General features: G+C 34.8%; 1 pseudogene; it reads right to left on the bottom strand.

Annotated features, from left to right (window-relative positions):
* Positions 1 to 5859: 5859 nt before the first annotated feature.
* Positions 5860 to 18850, bottom strand: LOC113057468 (pre-mRNA-splicing factor syf2-like; annotated as a pseudogene).
* Positions 18851 to 21863: the final 3013 nt, after the last annotated feature.

Below are 21863 nucleotides of genomic sequence, written 5' to 3'. Positions count from 1 at the left end.
CACCTCAGTACTGTCAGCTGTGCCGACGATCCTACAGCTGTTTCTGATCACAGTGCAGATGTCCCAGCCTCAGGGATGGATACGGTCATTTTGGATATGGATCACTTTATAAGAGATGCACTAATATCAAAGGTGTGCGCACACACCCACACACACACTTTCAGATCAAGGTCTGTATCTCTTTTCTATTTACACATGTTCTGCTATTCATCGCTCCAAACTGATGTGCACTTGGAGTTTGCCAAAGGGAAACACCACAGGCCTCAAGTCTGGAAAGCCCTGGCAAAGCCACAGAGGAATCCTGATGAACACAGAGAAATACAGTTTAAAAAAAAAAAAAAGTGTATAAAGATGCAGATAAAGGAAGCCATTGTTCGCCACACACAAGACGCCTTTGAGTTTGAGAAAATAGTACATGTAAGTCCTCACAGGCAAACTGTATTTGATGTTTAATTCGCTTTCTGTGATGCCACGGATGCCAAGCGGTTATTTGCACTCATCACATGAGTGTAATCTTTCTGCGCCTACAACCGGATTCTCTCTCAAAACATATATCGCTATCACAGAAGTCTGTAAATGAAACTCATTCAATAGGTTATCCATTGATCTTCAGGACACAGGTCTGAAAATGACTGAAATAATTGCATCTGTCTCATCTATGTTTCGTTTAAAAGAATCATTTGATTTATGCTTTTATGTAACTGTAATGGCACTATAAAAGAAGTGTAACCAAGAAGGACTATGCAGTCTATAATACCTGGGGAGTTACAGAGCGGGGATTTGTGAACCAATCATGTAAGCTGTAAAGGTAATATGACTAATCAGCACACAGTCTCAAACCCACAATACTTTTGTTATCGCAAAGTTTCTTGGGAGAATGCAATGCATTTAAGAGAAAAGCATCTTTCATGAGAAAATGCCAAGTTTCCCAGGAGATCGCACTACATACTTTTGTGAGAGATTGCAAAGCTTTTTGAGAGAATGCAGTACTTTTCCGAAATAATGCAAAGTTTCACAGGAGAAAGGAATACTTTTGCGAGAGAATACAAAGTTTCTCAGGAAAATGCAATACTTATGCGAGAGAATGCAACGTTTCCCAGAAGAACGCAATACTTTTGTGAGAGAATGGAAAGTTTTGCAAAAGATTGTAAAGTTTCTTGGGAGGTCACAATACTTTTGCAAAAGATTGTAAAGTTTCTTGGGGAATGAAGTTCCAACAATACTTTTGTGAGAGAATCCAAAGCTTTTTAAGAGAATGCAGTACTTTTGCAAAAGAATGCAAATGTTTCACTGGAGAATGCAATAGACTACTTTTTCAAGAGAATGCAAAGTTCATCGGGAGAATGCAATACTTTTTGCAAGAGAATGCAAAGTTTCCAAGGAGATCATAATATATTTGCAAGAGAACACAAAGAAAGCAATACTTTTGTAAGGGAATGCAATGTTTCACAGGAAATTGCAATGCTTTTTTGAGAGAATGCAAATAATTTTGGGAGAATGCAATACTTTTGCGAAAGAATATAAACTTTATCGGGAGAATGCAAAGTTTCACAGGAGAATGCAATACTTTTGATAGAGAATGCAAAGTTTATCGGGAGAATGCAATACTTTGCAGAAGAATGCAAAGTTTCACAGTAGAATGCAATACTTTTGAAAGAGAATGCTAAATTTCTCGAGAGAATGCAAAGTTTCCCAGGAGATTGCAATAATTTTGTGAGAGAATGCAAAGGTTTTTGGGAGAATACAATACCTTTCTGAAAGAATACAAAGTTTCAAAGGAGAATGGAATAAATTACGAGAGAACACAAAACTTCTCAGGAGAATGCAATACTTTTGTGAGACAATGCAAAGTTTCCCAGCAGATCACAATTCTTTTGCGAGAAAGTGAAGCTTTTAAGGAGAAAGCAATACTTTCACAAGAGAATGCAAAGTTTTCCAGGAGATCACAAAACTTTTGTTAGAGAATGCAAAGCTTTTTGAGAGAAAGCAATGCTTTCGCAAGAGAATGCAAAGTTTCCAAGAAGATCGCAATACTTTTGTGAGAGAATGTAAAGAATTTTGGGAGAATGCAAAACTTTTCCAAAGAAAGCAAAGTTTCTTGGGAGAATGCAATACTTTTGCAAGAGAATGCAAAAGTAATGCAAAGTTTCCCATGACATTGGAATACTTTTGTGAGGGATTGCAAAGCTTTTTGGGAGCATACAAAACTTTTGCGAAAGAATGCAGTTTTCACAGGAGAATAGAATACATTTGTGAGAGAATTGAACGTTTCTCAGGAGAATGCAATACTCTTGCAAAAGAACACAAAGTTTCTCGGGAGAACGCAATACTTTTGCAAAAGAATGCAAAGTTTTGCAGGAGAACGCTATACTTTTGCAAAAGAATGCGAAGTTTTTTAGAAGATTACAATAGTTTTGCAAGAGAATACAAAGTTTCTCGAGACAACAAAATACTTAAGCAAAAGAATGCAAAGTTTAGCAGGAGATCATAATACTAGTTTTTCAGAAGAAAGCAATACTTTTGCAAGATTAACATTTCTGAGAAAACTATATTATTAGGTATAACACAATACTTTTGCACAAGAACACAAATGCAATACTTTTGTGAGAGAATGCAACATTTCTTAGGAGACCATAATACTTTGGGGGGAATATAATACTTTTGCAAAAGAATGCAAAGTTTTGCAGGAGAATGTAATACTTTTGCAAGAGAGCACAACGTTTATGGGAGAATGCAAAGTTTCTCAGAGAATCAAAGAATCAGATCAGAATACTTAAGCAAAGTTTCTCCGAAGAAAGCAATACTTTTGCAAGAGAAACTTAACTGAGAGAACACAATACTTCTAAGTTATAAAGCAAAACTTTTGCACAAGAACACAAAGTTTCTCAGAAAAATACAATAGGAGACCTCGATACTTGGGGGTAATATTTTTGAGAGAGAATAAAAAGTTTTCAAAGGAGAATGCAATACTTTTGATAGAAAATGCAACGTTTCATGGCAAGAATGCAGTACTTTAGCAAGAGAGTGCAAAGTTTCTCTGGATAACAATACTTTCATTGAAGAATGCAGTAGGTTTATTAGAAGAACAATACTTCTCGGGGCACACAATACTTTTGCAGGAGAAAGCAAAGTTTCTAATAAGAACTTTTAGAAACTTAGAGTTTTTAGCTAAATTAAAACAGTTTGTTGAATTGTCATCATATTTCGCAATATTACTGTTTTTGATCAAATAAATACAGTATCGGAGAGCAGAAGACACTTCTTTCAAAAACATACAAAATCTTACTGATGCCATACATTTAAACAGTAGTGCATCTTCATACATTTTGCATATCACAGATTATTGTATAAGCAGTATGCTAAATATACATGTGTTTCTTGAACCAAGAAAGTATATCTGGCTTCATATCCAAGATAAGCAAAAACAGAGAGACAGAAAAGCCTAAGGTTAAGTAACACAATTCTCCATGAATCCTCATCTGCTAGTAAACAGATCAAGACATCCTTCCAGTGATTTAAATGGCCAATGGGATCATAAGCAGGCACCAGTCAGACATGACAGATGTTTGTCACTCTGGGGTAACCAGTAAAAACACCTCCAGCAGTGTTTCATTCATGACTATGGCTCTAGTGGATTGTGGCACAAAGATTTGAGGAGAAACTGTTGAATGGCATTCTTCAGCTCTCAATGGAAGCTTATTTCTCCATATTTGAAAAATGGGCTCTATATGAAGTCAAAGTTTCCAATGAGCAGCTCAGATATCAAAGGGTTTGATTTGTGTGGCCCCCTCTGTCTAATCACCCGCAGCCAATACTGCCACTGAGAACAAAAGCAGGAAATCATAAACACGGCATGGCTCTAATTCTCAACACATCAAGCTTTGAAAGCAGCTGCCCAAAGCCAATTACCCCTGCTCCCCCCACCAGGATAATTCATAACATATTCATTTATGCAGATGCCAGAGATCTCTGATACATGTTTAGTCCTATACGGGCATTTATACTGTAGAAGCTTGTTTCTGGTATGGGATAAAACTATTTAAAAAGGCAATTGCGACTTTCTCACAATTCCGATTTTTCTCGCAATTCTGAGAAAAAAGTCAGAAATGTGAGAGATCTTGAATACACGAATGCAAAGCTGCTGGAGATAAACTAAAAATATATATACAAAGAAATGAATAATAAGAACTGTGAGAAAAAGTTGCAGGTGCCTTTTTAATTTTGTATTTGTGGCGGCAACTGCTAGATTTAAACAGAATCCAGAGAAAAAACGATTAAAAAATGTAAAACTAGAAAAATTGAAAGTAATTTTAAAATTTACTTTCAAATTTTTCTAGTTTTACATTTTTTTAATTGTTTTTCGCTGAAATGGCTTCTGTAATCTCGCAGTTGCACAATATTAAGACTTGTACTGTATATTTAAACAGAGTCTCATTTATGAGGTCTTAATGAATGTGAAACACTGCACATCTGATGAACCATTTTGTTTAAATTATTTACATTTTTGCATTTGGCAGATGCCTTTTACCAAAGCAACTTACACTGCACTCACATTATACATTTCCCTGTAAATTGAATCCATGATATGGGCGTAGCCACAAGAATGCTCAAACAGAGTAAAACAGAATAAATCATTCTACAAAGTTCTGCAAATTTTTTTACAGGAAAAGTTGAATTGTGGCAGTCTGGGAAGATTTCTGATTCACTTTGAAGTTGGTTCAGGTCACAAGTCTTTTCTCTTTACTCCTGACGCTTGAGGGCAACGAGGCCCGACAGCAGATGATGGAGATAAAGCATTAATTGAGCCTTTTGACACTTTGATGTTGCACGAGTCTTCATGCAAAAGATAAATTATCACGCTCACAGTTCTCACAGTCACTGATGCAGTCGCTTAATCACGCATTATCTTCTCAATATATGCTATAATAAAGGCAGTGAATGTATGTATTTTATATTCCAGTAAATAAATGCTAAATAAAACTGTCTGGAGTCAATTACTTTCAATTCATATATAACTTTACAGATGAATGTGCTCATTTTTAAGAACAATTCACAGTAGAATTAGCCACCATAACTATTTCAGAAAGATGATGGCACAGTGTTTTTAGTTTTTGGTATTATATGTCAGTTATTATAGTTTTGCATTTTATTTCTGTAATAATTAAATTTTTTACTAATAAAGTGTTTTAATGTGCTTTAGTTTTCTTTAATTTGTGTTTTTATTTTTATTTATCTATATTGCTTAAATTATTTTTAGTAATTTGAGTATCTTAATCATTTATATTTTCATGTTTTTTTTTATCTACTTCAACATTTTAGTTAATGTCTTGTTACTAGTCATTTCTTTATTATTTGTGAAATCTATTTCTCAGTACCACACCATTATTTTTAAAGGGTAGTACTAAGATTTTATTTTATTTCAGCTTAATTTCCATTATTAAACACAGTTTTTAATAGTTTTGGTAAACATTACTGAACTCTAATTCCTCCTAAAGTCTACTAAACTAAACTATTGTCTACTATTATTATAACTAAATACCATACAGTATATACTGTATACTGCCAAGTACTGTGATTACAGTTAATCTGTGAGGCATTGTTTCATCACAAATGTTTCAAACAGTATATTTTCACATGACCATTACTTTGCATGAGAGCGCTGTCCAGATACCATCTTGGAAATAAAAATGTTTTTTCATTTTAAATTTGATTTTGCGTTTAACATCAACAAAACACTTTCCAGTCACATCTGTTAACCAACCAGAATCAACAATTCACCAATGCTGTGGCATCATCTTGCTTAGGCTACATTATGAGTCAACATAAATTCAAAGGTTTTTCATTTCATTTTTTTTTTTTTATAATTTTTTTTTTATTGGAGTTGATGTCAACTGCTGAGGAAATGAATTAATTTACACAGTAAAACATTGACACTGCAGGCAAATATTTTTACCTGAAATAAAAATAACAGTTTTAAAGGATAAAATAACAATAATAATTCACAAGACCACTACAGAGAAGACAAATCTCAAAGAAGCATTTCTTAGAAATATCTGTACATGACTTCTTGTTGCTTGGCGATTGGGGAGGGTTATCCATAGTAACAGTGTCCATAGTTACACGGCTGTTCCACGTTCTGTTTGATCTCTGCAGTGTATTTGTAGCATTTCTTTCATTGATAGAATCGATGTCAGCATCATCACTGTAAGCCCTGCGGCGACTGTTTTGAGCGCTTTTCACTCCTAAACACACAAAGAGACATTAATGGAGATTAGACATGCAAGAAAGAATGTTTAATGCAAGAAATAAAACAGTAAAATCTAGTTTAAAATAATCCAGGATAAAGGATTAAAAATATATATATAATATAAATATAAATAAATATATATATATATAATATATATATATATATATACCGCAAAATAAAGTAGATTAAAGCTATATTTATTATTTATATAATTTTTATTTCAATTAAAAAAAACAAAGCTAATAAAATGACAAACTAAAACAATTATTATTTTAATTCAAATAATTAATAAATATGATAAATGAGACTAAAATGTCACTGACCTTAGGAAACATAATGGTCAAAAACAACACAGCAAAATCATCACGCAAACAGCACACATCAGCTAGATTACCCAGCTGTACTCCTCGGCCATTCATTTCCCAGTTTGATGCTTCAACAGACAATGTCAGTTTTCAAAGTCCTTCAAAGAGACTCACATGCCCCCCACAAACACACAGACAGTTCTTCAAAAATCTTCAAAGCATGTTTGTGCGTCACAATCTGGCAGCCATAGCCCTGTCTAATGTCTCTCAGAAGCTAAAAGCAGCTCCTCCAAAATAGAAGAGTGCCGTTTAGCACATAAACAAACCCTCGCCGGCGCACACATCCATGTGCAACAGGCACGCAACGGCACAAACACATCTGGAGTGAGGAACAAACACAGAAGGCCGTGCTCTCAGAGAGCTCTAAAACTGGCTGCAACATCACATTCAAAAGAGCCGCTCTCTGCATTAACTCTGATGGAGGAACACGAGGTGTGCTCGCCAGGTGATTCTGCAGTGTCAGATCTGAAATCTAACAGATTCCCTGCAGCTTGCCATGGACACAAAGTCAACACAGATTCTTACTCTTTCTCCACCATGCGCTCAATGCTCTTCTTAGACGAGATGCGAGTGCCATGAATCACTGTTGGAGGTGGGGTGGAAATCTTCTCCACTAGGAGCAAAAGAGACACGTGCAAATCATCAGGGTTTTATTTCTTTATTATTACACAAATAGAACAGCAATAAAATTGGACTTTTGCACTTCACTTAGGCTTTATTTCTTATCATAATCATAAAAACACTGATTTGTGAAGAAAATAGTTTTTCCTGTTACAGCACTTTATTTTTCTAGCAGTGATTGCACACAATCGCAGAAAATATCGTACAAGCTTGTTGTTAATGTGAGTTAATACGTTTCTTTTTCAAATGAATGCTGTTTTTTTTATTCTATTTATCTATTTGTTACATTTTGTGTTTATTTTATGTACACTATTATTCAAAAGTTTACAATTATACAATACTAATACAATTAAGTCATTAATACATTTATTCATAAATTATATCACAAAAGAATTTCAAATAAATGCTTTCCATTCATTAAAGTATCCAGAAAATCAATTACAGTTTTATCAAGAATATGAAGCAGCTCAACTGTTTTCAACGTTGATAATGAGAAGAAATGTTTCTTGAGCAGCAAATCAGTATATCAGAATGATTTCTGAAGATCATGTGACGCTGAAGACTGGAGTAATGATGCTGAAAATTCAGCTTTAAACAGGAATAAATGACAGATTAAGTTATTTAAAATTATAATAATATTTCTCAATACATTACTGTTTTTTGGATCAAAGAAATGTAGCCCTGGTAAACGAGGTTATTTTTATTGTTTAAAGATAAACAAACAACAACTAGGAAATTACATTTTTTACAATATTTGTTCAAAACATCATAGTCTCAAATTCAAAAAAATACCACTGGGGATCAAAATTGTCTCTTATTTTCATTTTCCCTTTGACTATCAATTTTGTGAAGAAACAGGTGTGAATCAGGTGGCCCCTATTTAAGGATGAAGCCAACACTTGTTGAACATGCATTTGAAAGCTGAGGAAAATGGGTCGTTCAAGACATTGTTCAGAAGAACAGCGTACTTTGATTAAAAAGTTGATTAGAGAGGGGAAAACCTATAAAGAGGTGCAAAAAATGATAGGCTGTTCAGCTAAAATGATCTCCAATGCCTTAAAATGGAGAGCAAAACCAGAGAGACGTGGAAGAAAACGGAAGACAACCATCAAAATGGATAGAAGAATAACCAGAATGGCAAAGGCTCAGCCAATGATCACCTCCAGGATGATCAAAGACAGTCTGGAGTTACCTGTAAGTACTGCGACAGTTAGAAGACGTCTGTGTGAAGCTAATCTATTTTCAAGAATGCCCCGCAAAGTCCCTCTGTTAAAAAAAAGGCATGTGCAGAAGAGGTTACAATTTGCCAAAGAACACATCAACTGGCCTAAAGAGAAATGGAGGAACATTTTGTGGACTGATGAGAGTAAAATTGTTCTTTTTGGGTCCAAGGGCCACAGGCAGTTTGTGAGATGACCCCCAAACTCTGAATTCAAGCCACAGTACACAGTGAAGACAGTGAAGCATGGAGGTGCAAGCATCATGATATGGGCATGTTTCTCCTACTATGGTGTTGGGCCTATTTATCGCATACCAGGGATCATGGATCAGTTTGCATATGTTAAAATACTTGAAGAGGTCATGTTGCCCTATGCTGAAGAGGACATGCCCTTGAAATGGTTGTTTCAACAAGACAATGACCCAAAACACACTAGTAAACGGGCAAAGTCTTGGTTCCAAACCAACAAAATTAATGTTATGGAGTGGCCAGCCCAATCTCCAGACCTTAATCCAATTGAGAACTTGGAGAACAAATCAAAAATGCTGTTTCTGAAGCAAAACCAAGAAATGTGAATGAATTGTGGAATGTTGTTAAAGAATCATGGAGTGGAATAACAGCTGAGAGGTGCCACAAGTTGGTTGACTCCATGCCACACAGATGTCAAGCAGTTTTAAAAAACTGTGGTCATACAACTAAATATTAGTTTAGTGATTCACAGGATTGCTAAATCCCAGAAAAAAAAAATGTTTGTACAAAATAGTTTTGAGTTTGTACAGTCAAAGGTAGACACTGCTATTTTTTTGAACACACCCCTTTCAACTAATTGCCCAATTGCACAGCCTTAAGAGCGTGCATATCATGAATGCTGGGTCTTGTTTGTTTTCTGACAATCTACTGAACCTACTGGTAACTTGTTTGCCACGTAGCAATAAAAAATATACTAAAAACCTTGATTATTCTGGTTAGTCACATTGTACTGCTATTATTTTGAACAATACTGTATCTTCACTGGGAACGTTATAATCGCCATTTATACTCTATCACAGAAAATCTTCATATGACAATAAAAGTCTGTTGTGTCTGTTTCCATTATCAATCCATAGTCTTATATTAAAAACAGCCAGCTCTTTCTGAAGTAGAATGAATATTATATGAAGTCTCACCACTCCTTTCTCTGTCTCTCATAGTTGTCCATATCTGCTGATCTGCTCCGTCAGTCTCTGGTACTGTCTCAGCTGGGCCTCAGCATAACCTACACACACACACACACACACACACAGCTGTGGGGGTCTGAGAGGGGAAAGGGGCTCTTCTGATAATAATTACCAGAACCAATGATACCCAGGCGTGAAACACAAACTCTGCCTGTTTTCATTTTCACATATTTAGAGTCACACATGGTAGCCACATTCCTTCTCCCCCTCAGCCAATCATTGAAGCTCCTCATTAACCTGATGAGCATTTCATACCTGAGAATCCTTGATCTGGGTTTTTCTTCTTTTTCTTTCTCTCCCATCTCTCTGCATCTTCAGCGCTGATCTCCAGGAGCTTTGCACGGTCGTAGTTCTCACCTTGATCTGCACACTCCTGACAAACAAACACGATTAACAGCTTTACAGACTCCTCACACGCCACATAATCAGAATGAGTGCTTGACTGATATCAATTGATTTAATGGCCGATACTGGCACATAGAGAGCAGAGAGGGAAAATAACAGCAAATACACTACCGTTTAAATGGTTGGGCTCAGTAACTTTTTTTTATTAAATAGTACTTTTATTCAGCAAAGATGCACTAAATTAATCAAAAGCGACAGAAATTTATATTTTTGGAAATAATAACTCTTTCAAATTAATGCTGTTCTTTTGAGATTTCTATTCATCAAAGAATACTAAAAAAAGGTTTCCAAAAATACAGGCGGCGTGACTGTTATAACAACAAACAATGCTGAAAACTCACAGAAATAAATGACAGTGTAAAATATACTCAAATATAAAATTTCTGACACCACACATTTGAACAGTTGGGTATGTACAGAAAAAAACATTAACACTCAATACACTTATAAAGATTCAAAATGTTTTTAACTGGTTTGTATGCGTGTTGTAACTCAGTGTTTTCTGAAACTTGAAATGATCAGACACAATCAAAATACATCTTTTAGATCTTTGGGGACTGGTTTTAGTTTTGCTTTAAATATTCAACATAACTATAATAACAGGAAGTGCTTACAGAATTATTTTTTTCCCCTTAGATAAAGCATATCATCTACTAACATCAGAAAACATGTAAATCTATAACAAAACATGACTTTTTAAAAGCTTGGGCTTCACCAGCTTTGTGAGTTTGGTCACTATGTGTGTCCATTCACAAACAGCATGTAGTGTTTGTGTTACCATTATTTTTGCAACTCTCTACCTTTCTTCTTTTGGTCCACCATGAGTTTGTACTCCAGATGGGCTTTCTTGGCCTCCCAGTTAGCCAGCAGCTTCAGCCTCTTGCCCTCCTCATGATGATTCAGCTTACGAGCCTCATTCTATCAACGGAACGCAATCACATTTCATACACGTCAATAGAACCAATTCTGTAGTGCTGTGTGTCAGTGGCTTGCAATGTCACGTTTAAGTCTTCACCAACTACACTAAAGCACCTTTCACATGACATACGTCAAGAATTCAACACATGGCTCACATTCCTCTTAAAGCAAGATACCACAGGGGAATAGGGTAAAGCAACATAGCCTTAAATCTAAAATCTGAGCAGTATACGACTAATAAAAAAAAAAAATGTCTGCAAATGTCTTTTGAGGGACCCCCTTGAAAATGAGAGGTATGATCTCAGAGTGCAATCCTTTAAATATATATATATATATATATATATATATATATATATGGATTTCTTAAACGGTCTTATCTTAAAATCCAAACACAAGCAGCCACAGGAGTTAAATGTTGCTACCAGGTGGAAAAGCTGATCTCATCTTACCATTTGTGATACATCCTCTTTTTTTCCCCAGGTATGTCCTGGCCAGGTTTCCTAAATGGCCAGAAATGACTGGGTTTTGGCTCAGTTTTCCTATTGCTTTCATTCTTGCTGAAGTTAATGACTTAAGAGTAATCTGACCAATAGCATGCTTCATTGTACATAACCAACCAGTCGTGGTGATTGTGAGAAAGTGGAATCTACAGAGTACAGTGAAAGCAATGTAAATACAAATCCATATAATGTATGAGGACTGTAGAGAGCACATCCATGTGAAAATGAAGCCAAAACCAGGACATCTGGACAAATCACATAGCTTAGGACAGATTTAATACCAGAGCATTACTAAAGGGGTGTTAGTTTCATAAGGGTCCATTTTTTCAAAAGTGAGATTTATTAAAAGCTGAATAAATAAGCTTTCCATTGATGTATGTATGGTTTGTTAAGATCAGACAATATCTACCTGGGATACAACTACTTAAAAAAAATCTGGAATTTGAGGGTGGAAAATAATCCAAAAATCACCTTTAAAGTTGTCCAAATGAAGTTCTTAGCAATTAATATTACAAATAAAATAAGTTTTGATATATTCACAGTACAAAATGTAAAAAATATCCTTATGGTACATGATCTTTGCTTAATATCCTGATGATTTTTGATTAATATACAACATTTATCATTTTAACCCATAGAGTGAATTGTTGGCTATTGCTACAAAATATACCTGTGCAACGTAAGACTCCAGGATCACAAACAGTCAGAGCTCATGGATTCCACTGATGTGAGGTAAACTTTTCTTGAAATGAAGCTCTCTGAACTTTCTGAGTCTCTCTTCTTTCCTCTTCATTGAAGTGAGCAACAACCTGCACAGTGAATGTTCCACAAACAAGGCTTAATAATGTCACTTCAGTGATAGCTACAACATAACATCAAACATCAAATCAACAACATTTCTCACACAGAGACTGATGTTAGCATCTTTAGCTATGACTATAAGAACAGCGTTCTGATAACCGACATGCTAAAACGATAATTTCAGGAGTACGTTAAAGACTGCTTCTCAAAAATGATATATAATATATAAACAATAAAGATACATGTTAGGTTAACTATTACATAATTTTGAACGGCTGTTTTTGTTTACCTCTGGGCTAGACGCCATTGCAAAAAGGAAGTACGTCACGCTTTTCAGTTCGACTGAGGTCTACTTACCTAATATGTAGTTCCGCTTGGCCATATTAATAATCAGACAGCAAATAATAAAAACTAGCAATAATAAAAATGTGTTAATTATTATTCAGTTGATGAGTTCTAGTTTGCTTTCATCTGCTCAAAATTTCTGTTTAATTATATTATTAACGCTTTGTTTTTCAATTTATTATTAAATTACACAAACACACACACAATTTGTTATTATATGTATTAATAAATGTACATATATAATTGTATTTATTTAATTTATTCATTTATTTTGCTTGTCTGACCTTTTGTGTGTGTGTAGGCCTATGTTTTTTTTCTTTTCTGTAGATACTCTGTAATGCTGTCCTGAAAAAGTTTGTATAGTATAATTAATTTTTTTATAATAATAATAATAATAATAATAATGAAAAAAAGTAAATAAAGCAGGTAGACATTTTTGAATAAAGTATAGTAATCCTCTAATCCCTATGTTTTTTTTATTATATTTATATATTGATATAATAATATAAAGTTGCGGTGGTTCAAACACAATGGCTCTCACCTCATCTGCTATGTGTCATTAACATGAACTCTGCTGCTCCTCTGGTCTGATTATAATAATTAAGTTCTTTTTAAGAGGATGTAATTAACCAAAGTTTACAGATTCAGATTAAAGCAGCCTCTAGATCAGAAGCCACACTAATGAACTGATGTGCTTGTTCTGCAATCCAGATGGAACGTAAACCAAACCACCCTCAAACACACAAGACCTAACGGCTAGAGAGTGCCTTTTATGATATTTTAAATTTGCCATAACAATTTCATTTGGTAGAAACTTAGTTTAATTTAGTAAATATTTTCTGGAAATCTAGCAAAAAAAAAAAAAAAACCTGGATCCTGCCACTGGGGTATATTTGTAGCAATAGCCAAAAAAACATTGTTTGGGTCAATATTATAGATTTTTCTTTTATGCCAAAAATCATTAGGATATTTAATAAAGATCATGTTCCATTAAGACATTTTATAAATTTCCTACAATAAATATATATAAACTGAATTTTTTGATTAATAAACTGCATTGCTAAGAACTTTATTTGGATAACTTTTAAGGTGATTTTTTAAATATTTAGATTTTCTTGCACTCTCAGATTCAAATAGTTGTATCTCAGCCAAAGAGTGTCCTATCATAACAACCATAAATCAATAGAAAGCTTTCAGAGGATGTATAAATCTAAATTTCGGAAATTGACCCTTATGATGATTTTATGGTCCAGGGTCACATATGTGTGTGAGTGAATATATACAGTGATAATTTGTCATTATATTATAGTACATATGTTATCACTCTTAACTGTGCTTTTTAATTCATTATATGTATATGTATTAATCAAGAAATAATTTGGCAGTAAATGGAGAAAGATTCTCTTTGCAGTCATGTGGTGTAGTTCCAGCATTTTCCAGCAGAGGCTAACTCAGCTAACCTTTAGATTCATTAGGCACATGGCATGTACTGTACAGCTCAGGTGTCTGAGTCATGAGTATTTCAAGTCATGTACATCCAGGAAGGAACAGCGTCAGATAGTTCAGAAAGATGACAAAAGTGAAATAAGGCAGAATAAATGGATGGCACTCACACGAGGTCAAGCTTGAAACGTGTACAGTGCAATAATGCTTGCTGTTTCACTTACTGTATTCAAAAGAGATTGTGTGTGTGGCCTGCTGTGTATATTGACAGTATTGAGAGAATACATTTAGCTGCATTCCATTACAAACTACATAAACTATTGTGTTGTTTGATTAATGGATGCATCCTCTATTTTGAATCATGGCTCAGATGATGTTCACAGTGTTCAGCTGCCTGACATCTGGGTTGTAACTGCTAGAGAAAACACAGCCAATAAAATCATGCCGTTTCCCTAATTACCATTTCTTTCATTTCCACTGCCAATGTGCAAAACGTGGACAGGCCAAACCAAACAAAGCTCTGACTGCAGCATGCCAGCTCAGTTACCCACCGACGGAGGGTCCAAACACGGACACACAGAGTATTGTTAGGTGGGCTGATTATGAAGTGTCAAACCCAATTCTGATGATCCCATTTGAGCATGATTATAAAAGTAATATCTGAAATAGCTACTGCAATAGAAATCAACATTGACAGAATATGTAAATGGGAAAATAAACAATACAATACACTTCTTTCATGAGGGCAGAGTTGTGTGGCAAACTGCTCTCTCAGGAAAAAAGGTACAAAATACTTTTTTTTTCTGTGAATTGAATGTCTTATTTCTTACTTTGAACTAAAAACTGAACTTAAATTCTTTCATTTGACCTGAATTTGAACGAAGGTAGAAAACAGGATTCCAGTTTACATTTGAATTCCAAAGGAAATTTTATGTTTCAACATTTTTCAAAACTTTCATTTTAAGAAAATGTTGATTCTGGGTTTCATAAAACAAATGTATTTATTTTTGAAATGTGAAGGTTCAAAGGCCTTGCAGATGGATCAATATTTTTACACTTTGTGTTTATTTTTTTATACACTATTGTTCAAAAGTTTGGGGTCAGTAGTTTTATTTATTTGTATTATTCTTTAAAGAAATTAATTCCATTATTGATTAAGGATGCATTACATTCATCAAAACTGGCAGCAGAGACACTTATAATGTTTCAAAATACATTACAAAACAATGTTGAATGCGGCATTAGATAAAAACACGTACCTCACATCAGGACAGGATCCTGTGTTCAATGCGAATCACGCACATTTCATCTCAGCAGTCCGGTAACTCAAGGCCATGTTGAGCACCAGGAATCATACACAACTCATCTGATCACACTTAATTCTCAGGACTGATTTTATGCTTTGGAAGTAAGTGATCATCACTTGTATCCCAGGGGCTTTTATGAGCACAACAGGAAGATAAATGTTCTTATAATTATGCCTATAAAATGAGTAACTCCAAAACGCTTTTGTATTTGAACACTAGGCGTTATATATATGCAGTGCCATTAACTTTGTCACATGGGATATTTCCGCTGTCAAAGTTAATATGAAATATCAGTTTGTCTGTGTATTTCTAAAAGAAGGCCATAGAGAGATGTATTCAGGCTCTCATCCTCATTAAATCACCAATTAAATGCTAAATAACACATAAAGAGGGGACACATAAAGAGATCCAGAGCATTGTGAGTAAACAACTTTCTGTCTCCTCGAGGAACACTGACAGATCTCCTGACTTTATTGATGTGTTTAGATGTTTAGAGAGCCAGAAAGACAAAGTTAGATGTGAAAACGGAGACAAATGTACATATAAGCTTTCAGCATCTACTGCCTAGGGCTTTTCCCAAAAGCATTGTGAGCCAAAGTTGATCACAGAAGTGGAGCTAGGATTAACTTAGGTTTACAATGCTTTTGGGCAACACAGCCTAGTACGATACTTTCTAAGGTTGCATGCCATCTAAAACCTTATAAGTGACTGTTTAGTTGACTTGTTTTCTTTTTCAATTTACATGATGCTTTCTCTTTCTAGGCAGCAAGTCTGTGTGCCTAAATAAGTGTGTTGAGCTTAATAAGGCTCCAGTAAGCCTACAAACACATAAATACAGAAATATCGGCAACATAGCATGTTTACTCCGATATGTTTTATGCTATTTTTATAAATACATTTCATACAAATCATACAAAACATAAATTTTATACAAATAATACAAATTGTAAATTAAAAAAAAAACAATGTAAATTGTGAATTACATTGAAAGCAATATGTTTACACTATAGTATAAATTATATAACAATAGTTAATAGGAAAAATACAAAGTAAAAGTGTATTTATATATAATAAGTAATATAGTAAGTTTATGTATTATGCCATTTTTATGTACAAATCATGATTTTTTTTTCATAAATGCAGATCACAAATGTGAAAAAATATGTAAATATAAATTACATAATAAATGTCATAGAAATTACATAAGATAAATAACTGATATATGTTTATGATGTATGTGTATTTGTTATGTACAAATGATATGGAAATTAATTTCAAACAAATCTTGCAAATCCAAAATGTAAAAAATACAATGTGAAAGTATTTTCAAATATAAATAACAATATAAATACATCATATACATACATAATGTACAATATGAATAATAAATATGATTATTAAAATGAATATAAACTGCATTTATTTATCGTTTACAACCCATTAACTTTTGCAGCTTGAACTCTGTTTTTATTTTGAGGCATGAGGTCAGTCTGTGATACTTAGACCCTGATTTTTGTTCATAGCTGTGAAAAAAAAGGGAATTATTTTTCCTTAATTACTCCGAAAACAAGTTGAACTCAAGGTGCTTGTCAATAGGGGGCGCCATGTAACACCAATATCAACTGTCTTTGAATAATGCAGAAAACTGAGCTTCTGATACTTGATTATGTCTGATCATCTCTCTCTCTCTCTCTCTCTCTCTCTCTCTCTCTCTCTCTGTGTGTGTGTTTACTGCTGTTTTTCTCTCATAAGGACAGTTGTGATGGCATTGCCGTGGGCTTTGATTTCAGCCTGTTTCGTTCATCTCATCTCATCGGCCGGAAATATTTACATTCTCAGATCCCTTAATCTTTAATGAAACAGGCATGAGGCTCTGTCTTAGATTTCAAAACAGAAAAGCCAAAGAACAAGAGGGAGCAGAGGCTGTGTTAGTCAAATATACAGCTAAATTTAGCTAAAGGCCTGCAAAACACTACTTTAGGTAAAAAAATAAACTAGTTTGCGGTTTCTATATGTTTTTAAAATGTTTTTCAAATGCTCATTAAGCCTGCATTTATGAAATCCAAAAAGCAATAAAAACAACAATATAGTGTATTTTATATATTTTAAAATATGTATTCCTTTGATGTAAAGCTGAAGTTGCAGCATCATTACTTCAGTCTTCAGTGTCACATGCTCTTTCAGAAATCATTTTAATAATCTGATTTGCTTATTTATCTTTTGTAACATTATAAATATCTTTATTCTGATCAATTTCATGCATCCTTGTTTGGAAAAAAAATGCCCAGTTGACCAGAGGTACGAGTATTTGGGAAGAATAGTTATTTTTGTTGAAGCACTTTAAAACTTTGAAGCAGACAAGTGCAAAGTGGGGTGCGTTGGGCCCCTTTCCCCTTTTGTAAATGCAATTTATTTCAATATTTTATTTTATTTATCGCCATTTTATGTAATAAAATGGTCCACATGATGATGACCTTTCACCTGACGATTTCATCCGGGACGATCCCTCACGACACGTTTCTCAAACAGAAGGCTGCTTCAAAGCCACTAGAAGGCCACTGTTTCTGCTTATCTTTTTGTCATCTCATAATATTTACTATATATTTAGGTAATGCTCACAGGATTGATTTGAAGGTTTGGAAGGCTTTGCCGACTGTGCTGTATATGTATGAAATATGAATTTAAATAAATAAATGTAAAATGTAATTCTACCTCTAACAAGTTTATTTTTCTTGTGTGTGTGCTTCTCAATCTCAGTTTAAAATATATATATATATATATATATATATATATATATATATATATATATATATATATATGCACACACAAACACACACACACACGCACACACACACAGTGAAAAAATCACTTAAATGATAATCAAATTCAAATTTGAGTAGTATCTGGATATTGATGATTGAACTTATTGGAATAACAGTTTTAGACAAACAGACTCACTTTTGGATTCTTTTCCCACTTTGTTTCTTATACTGGCAGGTTCTAACATTTAACAGACTGCTGCTGAACTAATAGCCCATTTTTATCACATTATAATGTTTATTACATATTTAGGTATTGATCACAGGATAGATTTGAAGGTTTGATGGCTTTTGCCCCTGTGCTGTGTATGTATGAAATATGAATTCAAATAAATATAAAACATTTCTATCTAGTATATGTTTCTGTATTGTGTGTGAATGTGCTGTCAATTCCTATTTATTGGCATCATACATTAAAAAATAAAAAATTAAAACAGCTCTCTCTCTCTCTCTCTCTCTCTCTCTCTCTATATATATATATATGGAAGAACATTGCAATGGGCCTCTTGCCAAGTCAATTCATATTTATTTTTGTATAGTGCTTTATGCCATATGTAATTGTGTCAAAGCAGCTTTACAAACAGGCAAACAGTGTATTTAACTGAAATGAAGTACTTACCTGATCTTCTTCTTTGATCTCCATCGTCAGTCTCCCTTGTTGTCTCCTTCATTAAGTTCCTGTAAAAACAGTAGTTAATTATGAATCTACCTGCCAAGATTGTGGTGTGTGAACTTACCTGTTTGTGCATGTTCATAAATGCATGCTTTTGGGTACCAAATATCTCAGTTCTCGTAGTTCCTAGAAACCGTATCAGCAAGCTTGGCTGTAAATATGAAGAGCTTATAATGAAAAAAAATTATATATATATGATTCACACACACACACACACACACACACACACACACACACACACACACACACACACACACACACACACACACACACACACACACACACACACACACACACATCCATTTAAAAGTATTGTTTTGGTTATACAGACAACCTTTTATTAATATTAATACTAAAATGTTTTTTTTTAAAGGTCTAAATTCTAAAATATACAGTTGTGTTCAAAATTATGGTAAACAGCATCAAAAAAAGGCTGTGAAAATAAATCTGCATGATTACTCTTTTTGATCTTTTATTTAAAATTGCACAAAAGCCCAACCTTTAACTGGAAATGAAGAATTTAAAATTGGGGGATCTTATTATGAAATAAATTATTTTTCTCAAATACTCATTAGCCACTATTAATCATACCCTTTATTCAGCACTTTTTGCATCCTCCTTTTGCCAAGATAACAGCTCTTGAGTCTTCTCCTACAATGCCTGTTACTGTAATGGATATTATATTTTTGGAGTTTTATGCATGACCATTTTAACACAACTTTTATGATCTCGCCTTGGGCTCATTAAACAAACTGGCCTTGTGTAATTTTTTATGGGTACAGATTACACTTTTAAAAGAATAATAATAAAATCAGTTGAAAAGAAATGTCATACCAGCTGTTTGTTTGTTTGTTTGTTTGTTTTGCTGACACCAGCCCTAACTAATCTGCTTGACAACCAGCTCAACCAGGTTAACCACCTAAACCAGCTTGAAAAAACTGTAGCTAACAATTAAACAATTAAAATAAACAATTTTCCAACAGGCAGTTTATTACTGGACGTTTGTATTATCTGTATTATATCTTCCTTGTTAATTGTGATCCCAAAGAGCATCAAGATGAGATCGTCCAAGTTGGTTGATGAAGTGAAAGAAATGTATAGCCTATCATTTAATTTTTAAAGAAAATATTAACAGTTATAATTAATTGAACATCCAAAACATTCAAATAAACTATTTCACTTATATTTCTGTGTAAATTCACATTTTATGTACAATACACAGTGTGTACGTATTTTTATGCTTTTAGAGCATAATATGTTTTGAAACACACTCTAAAGAAATCCATTGTGAGTCAAGTCTCGGGTAGCACACAGTTGCTGTTTATGTAGAGCATCATTGTCAGACAAACTGACACAAATTTGACCTTTTACTCCACCTCAAACCCTGTGCATCATATTTCTAAATTTGAGTTAAGACTTTTGTTCACCTTCACAGATGATGTAAATGAGTAAACTCACTGCATGCTGCCAGAGAGGAGCTCAGCTTGTCAATGAACCGTGCGTCTGTTTGTCTTAACGCTCACTTGTCATGTCTTTCTTCCCTCTCTCTATTATGTCTGTGTGTGATCATAGGATATCCTTGCAGCAGAGGCTGGAAACGATTATATCATCTCTGCTGATGCTCTTTCATCTGTGTGGAAACATCCCGAATCAGCCCGACCGGGAGGATGAAGCGGCACGGAAAATCAAGCTTCTGAGAGCTGAATCAGAGCTTGCTGGAGTTTGATGGGAGTGTTTAACCGCAGTAAGTAAGCAGCCGTAACGAAGAGAGACGGGAGTTTTTAAAGGGCTACATACGAGGGCTTTCTGGGACACATTAAGCAGCTCTGTGGTCCGCTGAATGACTCTGTCCCGCCTACCGTGTTTAACAGGCTCGCATGTGCGTGGCGAGGGGTAGTTGGATGCCCCTGTGCCAACTCGTGCCGTATGATCTCACTTCCCTTCTGGGTTATAGTGGTTTTAGATTGGCCACCGGTCGTTGTGACGATTTGTGGCCCAGTGGGAAGCCAGGGACTTTGCAGGCCTCTGTTTTTTATGGAGCGATGGTTTAAACACTGTGTCTAAGCAGGAAGCCAGACGGCTGCCTGCGGTCAGAAACTTCTCCATCCTCTATCCCTTTTTTCCTGTTCTCCTTTAACACATGGATTGATAGAGTACATTTCCAAACTCACACACACACACACACACACACACACGCACACACACACACACACACACACCCACACACACCCACACACACACACACACACACACACACACCAGACACACACACACACACACACACACACACAGTTTCAGAATAGATCTATCTATCTATCTATCTATCTATCTATCTATCTATCTATCTATCTATCTATCTATCTATCTATCTATCTATCTATCTATCTATCTATCTATCTATCTATCTATCAGCAGGGAATATAGAAAAGTATTTAAAGAATAATACTGATAGTTTTAATTAAGTTATTGACATTTGATGCATACCTGGCCTTGTTAGTTCCACAGACTACACACACACACACACACACACACACACTCATGCTCACAGCATTTTTGTTGGATCAGAGAATGTGTGTGTGTGTGTCTATTTATGAGTATGAACTAGTGTGTGGTGGTTGATGATTGACAGCAGAGGAAGTGGGAGCGAGGTTGGCAGTCACACACTGGAAATGCGTGAGTGGCGCCAGAAGAGTTTTGTCTGGCTCACACACACCTGCTAACCAAACCAGCTCTCATCTGCAGCCAATACTAAGAGTGTGTGTTAGCCCTGTGCTGTGTGTGTGTGTCCTGTTCAGAATTACTGGGTTTTGAGCTTTGACAGGATCCTTTGATTTAGAAGCTTGTAATTAATATTCCGTCTAACATAAGATTAATTCCAGTTATTGATCGGTGCATCAGAAGCGATCATCTACGCTAGTTTCTCATCAGCTCATGTTCTCTCGCTGTCATATGTTGGGTGTACAGATCTATTCTGGTTATACTG

This window comes from Carassius auratus, chromosome 38 (genome assembly GCF_003368295.1).
Source record: "Carassius auratus strain Wakin chromosome 38, ASM336829v1, whole genome shotgun sequence".
Classification (NCBI taxonomy): domain Eukaryota; kingdom Metazoa; phylum Chordata; class Actinopteri; order Cypriniformes; family Cyprinidae; genus Carassius; species Carassius auratus.
Note: the sequence above shows the minus strand (reverse complement) of the source record. Positions and strands in the feature narration are given on the sequence as shown.